The sequence below is a fragment of the Mercurialis annua genome, linkage group LG3 (assembly GCF_937616625.2).
Source record: "Mercurialis annua linkage group LG3, ddMerAnnu1.2, whole genome shotgun sequence".
NCBI classification, from domain to species: domain Eukaryota; kingdom Viridiplantae; phylum Streptophyta; class Magnoliopsida; order Malpighiales; family Euphorbiaceae; genus Mercurialis; species Mercurialis annua.
The window spans coordinates 37,140,597-37,146,134 of record NC_065572.1 but is presented as its reverse complement, the minus strand read 5'-3'; the positions used below and the strand labels follow the sequence as shown (position 1 = coordinate 37,146,134).

At 35.7% G+C, this 5,538-nt stretch overlaps 1 long non-coding RNA gene across 1 annotated transcript; it reads left to right on the top strand.

Annotated features, from left to right (window-relative positions):
- The first annotated feature begins 2,729 nt into the window (after positions 1 to 2,729).
- Positions 2,730 to 3,543, top strand: LOC126672522 (uncharacterized). The gene is made up of 2 exons (XR_008790468.1): positions 2,730 to 2,847; positions 3,294 to 3,543. It is a non-coding gene; the product is annotated as an uncharacterized LOC126672522 (long non-coding RNA).
- The last annotated feature ends 1,995 nt before the right edge of the window (positions 3,544 to 5,538 follow it).

Sequence of the window (5,538 nt, the reverse complement as noted above, 5' to 3'; positions counted from 1 at the left end):
CTCAGACTGACGGTCAGTCTGAGAGGACTATTCAGACGTTGGAGGATATGCTCAGGATGTGCATTCTTGATTTTCAGGGTAGCTGGGATACTCATTTGCCGTTGATTGAGTTTTCCTACAACAACAGTTATCATGCGAGCATTGAGATGGCACCTTATGAGGCTCTGTACGGACGCAAGTGTCGATCTCCTATCTGCTGGGAAGAGGTCGGTGAGCGGAAGTTGTCTGGTGCTGAGATTATTCAGATTACCTCAGAGAAGGTACCGTTGATAAAACGGAGGTTGGAGACTGCTTTTAGTCGGCATAAGAGTTATGCTGATCCGAAGAGAAAAGACATCGAGTTTCAGGTGGGAGACTTTGTGTTTCTTCGGGTTTCGCCTATGAAAGGCGTGGTTCGTTTTGGTGTCAAAGGAAAGTTGGCACCGAGGTACATCGGTCCTTATGAGATTTCAGAGAGGATTGGAGCTGTGGCATATCGTCTGGTTCTGCCGCCAGACATGTCGTTAGTACATCCTGTGTTTCACATTTCTATGTTGAGGAAGTGTATTTCCGATCCTTCGCATGTGATTGTGCCTCAGAGTGTTGAGATTGACCAGGAGCTGTCCTATGAGGAACAGCCAGTTGAGATTGTTGATACGCAAGTGCGTAAATTGCGGAACAAGGAGATTCCGATGGTCAAGGTGCTTTGGCGCAATCATTCTGTAGAGGAATGTACTTGGGAGACCGAGTTGGATATGCGGAATCGCTATCCTTTTCTTTTTCCGTGAGGTACGATATCTTGATTTCTGTGATTTTATGATTTTTTACTTGTGTTACGTGTTGTTCTGGTGTGATTTGCATATCGTGTTAAATTCGAGGACGAATTTTTAATTAGTTGGGGAGAATGTAATATCCCGTAAATTTTCAGCGTTTTTCCGACAAATTTTTCCGATCGTTTTGAAATAAAATCGAAGTTATCGGTCGGGTTCGTGTTGATTCGTGAGTGGGTAGATTTGTAGTTAAATCATAAAATGTTTTAATTCGAGAAAAAGAAAAAAAAATATATAAAGCACCTTTTGTAAATTCTCGTTCGAGAATCTGATGATTCTCGAACGAGAATCATATTCTGGGCCTGGTCTCGTTCGAGACCAGGCCAGTCCCGAACGAGAAACAGGCCTGAGAGGCTGTTCTCGTTCGAGACTCTTGTAACCTTGCGAGGGGGCATTTTTGTCTGTCATTCTAACCTATTCTGACCTAGCTAAATCAATTACTTTCAACCCTAATCTATTCTCCACACATCAGACAACCCGTAGCCATCATTCCTTTCCGTTTTCGCTGAGGAATCGTTAGCCGTAATCCCTTCCGAAGTTGACAGAAAATTTCGGTAAGTCTTTTTCATAATCTCAGATTTTTGCTTTTGAACGGCTTTCCGTATTTTGATTCGTTCTCCTTCGTTTCTTGGTCGAATCCAGTTCCGTTTCGTCGATAAGATTATAGACACACGCCTCTTCAATTTCCATCTTTGTTTTCGTCAAAACGGTACGTAATTCTATGCGATATAGTCGCCGCTGTTTCATCGAAATTGTACGTGTATATTCTGTTCTTGATTTTCATGTTTCTGCCGAATGATTCACTCCCTTTTTGGCTATGATTTTACTTGTTAATATGTATAATCTCGTGGGTTGTTAGTTATGGATTGATAGCTCTTAATTTTTGGTTGGCCTCATCGTTTGGTGTTCGCCGTTCCTCGTTTTTCTGCGTGCTATGTTGGGCTGTTGTTCTTGATGTTTCTGTAACTTGTTCTTGATCATGTTAGATTGTGATGTTGCCAAGTTTATGTTTATGTTTGTTAGAGGAATCAAGACTAGGTTAAATATTGTTTTCAATTTCGTGAAAAGTTGCAGCAATGGTGATGGCGGTAATGGCTTCTGTTTGAATTAAAAGAGATGGTCAATTATCATGTGTAGTCACCAATTTGTTTTATTGAAATCAATTGAATCCTTTAAGTTAGTTTTATCTATTGAATTTGGTTTCGTTTATAACTTGAACTCGTTGATTTTAAATAGACAATTAGAATACGCTAGATATTTTATAACTTAAATTAATATAATTACTCGGGTAATTATATGTAATTTTAATCGAAATGTCAAATTGGCTAAATTGCAATTTAGCCCCTAAAAGTTTCTAAAAAACTTATTTAAGTTATGTTTTATCTTTTGGGATTTCTAATTGATTTTTAATTAGTAAATTAAGAATGGGAAATTTATTGGATTTTATAATTGACTAAAGTACCATTTAGCCCTTAGTGGTTAAAGTACAGTTTAGTCCCTATTTGGCTAAAGTACAGTTTAGTCCCTAAACTTTTATAGACTTTAAATATTTAAGTTTTGATTGTAACTTGGGTTACTTGAATATTAAGATATTAAATTCTATTTAATATAGATAATTGTTTTATCAAGTATTTTATTTTATAAACTCGGGTTTATAAAATTTAAAAGTTTTGTTTGGGTTAGACTGTGGTCGCCCAATAAGTGGGAAGAAGCTTGGTAGTTTATATAACTCGGCTGACTCACTAATATGGATTTTTAACTCGAATTTATTTAAATTAGGTTATGTACTATTTTAAAGGTGATTATATGATTTGTACCTTATAACTTGGATTATAATTTGAATGCGTTAATATAAGTGTTTGTTTAATGTGACTTGGTTTTGTGTTGTACTAGTCCTATGTGGTGTTTAGTACTCTTTAGAGTTAGGGTCTGATTTTAATTATGATTTTAATATTTTATTTAGACCCGTCGACTGTTCGTACTTCAGAGGCGAACCAGAGTTAGATTGCTTGTCAGGATCACGTGGATTTAGCAAGCAGTGAGTTTATATCTCTATTTACCTCTTTATTAAGCAAATGTATTATTTTGTATATATATATATGTATAAGCAGCTTTTGAACTGTTTTCGGCATTGTGGATTTGATTTGGAACGTGCTACTCGATGGGCATCATCGGGACTGCGTGCGCACCGGTAATGATTATGGTATTGAGGTAGGTTTGAGATACGTCTCACCTTAGTGAGGGCACCGGTGGAAGATACGTCTCCTGGGCTCACTTTTTATTAAGAGATAGTCGGGGATCGGTTATTGAGATACGTCTCACCGACACGACAATGGATTTAGAATTGTGGTTTAGGGTTTCATTGATAATCCATAATGAAAATGTTTTAGTAAACGTTTTAAAGGTTTTTAACTTAATAAATGTAAATGGTTATATAAACTCTACTCAGTAAATCTGACCCCGTTGTTTTCCCAAATTTTCCAGGTTTATGATTTGAGCTTTGGTCGATCTCCGTTTCTTCATTCTCGGAGGTTCTTTATTTATTTCAGAAATAAAGTGTCGAACTATTTTAAACTCTTAGACCGCAGTAGTAGTTTCATATTATTCATGTCTTAGTCTTACGTTTATATTTTAGACTATTGTTGTTGGATTGGTCCAACTATTACTTATCGCTTGTGGCATGATTACAGTGTTATGGCATTTATATTATATTGCCATGTTGGAGTTTATTTGAGATTAAGCGTACTTTAAATATATGCTGTTTATCTGTACTGCTAGATTAGGCTGAAGTCTCGGTTGCCCCCGAGCATGTGATTTTCTGCAGGTACTTTGTTTTAAATGTATCTAAGTTGTTATCCGCAAGGCTTGCTACGGGTTTTGGTACAACCATACCCATACCCTAGCGCCGGTCACGATTCATGAAACTGGGTCGTGACAACGCTTCACCTTTTTACGATTTAAGCCGAACGTTTACAAAGGCTATGAGACAAAACCAATCGTTTCCGTTTTTAGCGATTTAAGCCAAACGTTTACAAACGTTACGAAATAAATCCAAACGTTTAAAACGTTACGAAACAAAACCAAATGTTTAACCTTTTTAGCAATTTAAGGCAAACGTTTACAAACGTTACAAAACAAAGCCAAACATTTACAAACGTTACGAAACAAATCCAAGCGTTTCACATTTGTGGCAATTTAAACAAAACATCTATAAACATTATAAAACAAATCCAAACGTTTCACCTTTTTAGCGATTTATGCCAACATTTACAAAGGTTATGAAACAAAACCGAACATTTCACATTTTTAACGATTTAAGTTGAACGTTTACAAATGTTACGAAACAAAACCAAACGTTTCACCTATTTAGCGATTTAAGCCAAACGTTTACAAATGTTACGAAACAAATCCAAGCGTTTCCCCTTTTTAGCAATTTAAGCCAAACGTTTACAAATGTTACGAAACAAAACCAAACGTTTCTCATTTTTAGCGATTTAAGCCAAACCTTTAGAAACGTTACGAAACAAATCCAAACGTTTCCCCTTTTTAGCGATTTAAGCCAAAACGTTTACAAAATTACAAAATAAAACCAAACGTTTATAAACATTTGGCTTCAATCGCTAAAATGGGGAAACATTTATATTTGTTTCGTAACATTTGTAAACGTTTGGCTTAAATCGCTAAAAAGGGGAAACGTTTGGATTTGTTTCGTAACGTTTGTAAACGTTTGGCTTAGATCTTTAAAAAAAGGGAAACGTTTGGTTTTTTTCCGTAACGTTTGTAAACATTTGGCTTAAATGGCTAGAATGGGGAAAAGTTTGGATTTGTTTCGTAGCGTTTGTAAACGTTTGGCTTAAATTGCTAAAAAGGTGAAACGCTTGGATTTGTTTCGTAACCTGAAATCGCTATAATGGGGAAACGTTTGGATTTGTTTGGTAACGTTTGTACACGTTTGTCTTAAATCGCTAAAAATGTGAAACGTTTGGATTTGTTTCGTAACGTTTTAAACGTTTGGTTTCATTTCGAAACGTTTATAATTGTTACGAAACAAAACCAAATGTTTGGCTTAAATCGCTAAAAAGGTGAAAACGTTACGAAACAAAACCAAACGTTTACAAACGTTACGAAACAAAACCAAACATTTCACCTTTTTAGCAATTTAAGCCAAACGTTTGAAACGTTTGGATTTGTTTCATAACGTTTGAAAACGTTCGGCTTAAATCGCCAAAAAGGTTGAACGTTTAGCTTCAATCGCTAAAAAGGTGAAATGTTTTGATTTGTTTCGTAACGTTTGTAAACGTTTGGCTTAAATTGCTATAAGGCGAAACATTTTGATTTGTTTCGAAACGTTTGAAAATGTTTGGCTTAAATTGCTAAAAAGGTGAAACGTTTGGATTTCTTTCATAACGTTTGTAAACGTTTGGCTTATATCTTTAAAAAGGTGAAACGTTTAGTTTCAATCGCTAAAAAGGTGACATTTTGAATTTTTTCTTTAACGTTTGTAAATGTTTGGCTTAAATCGATAAAAAGGTGAAACGGTTGGATTTGTTTCGTAACGTTTGTAAACATTTGGCTTGAATTGCTAAAAAGGTGAAATGCTTGGATTTGTTCCGTAACGTTTGCAAACGTTTGGCTTAAATTGCTAAAAAGGGGAAACGTTTGGATTTGTTTCGTAGCGTTAGTAAACGTTTGGCTAAAATTGCTAAAATGGAGAAATGTTTGGATTTAT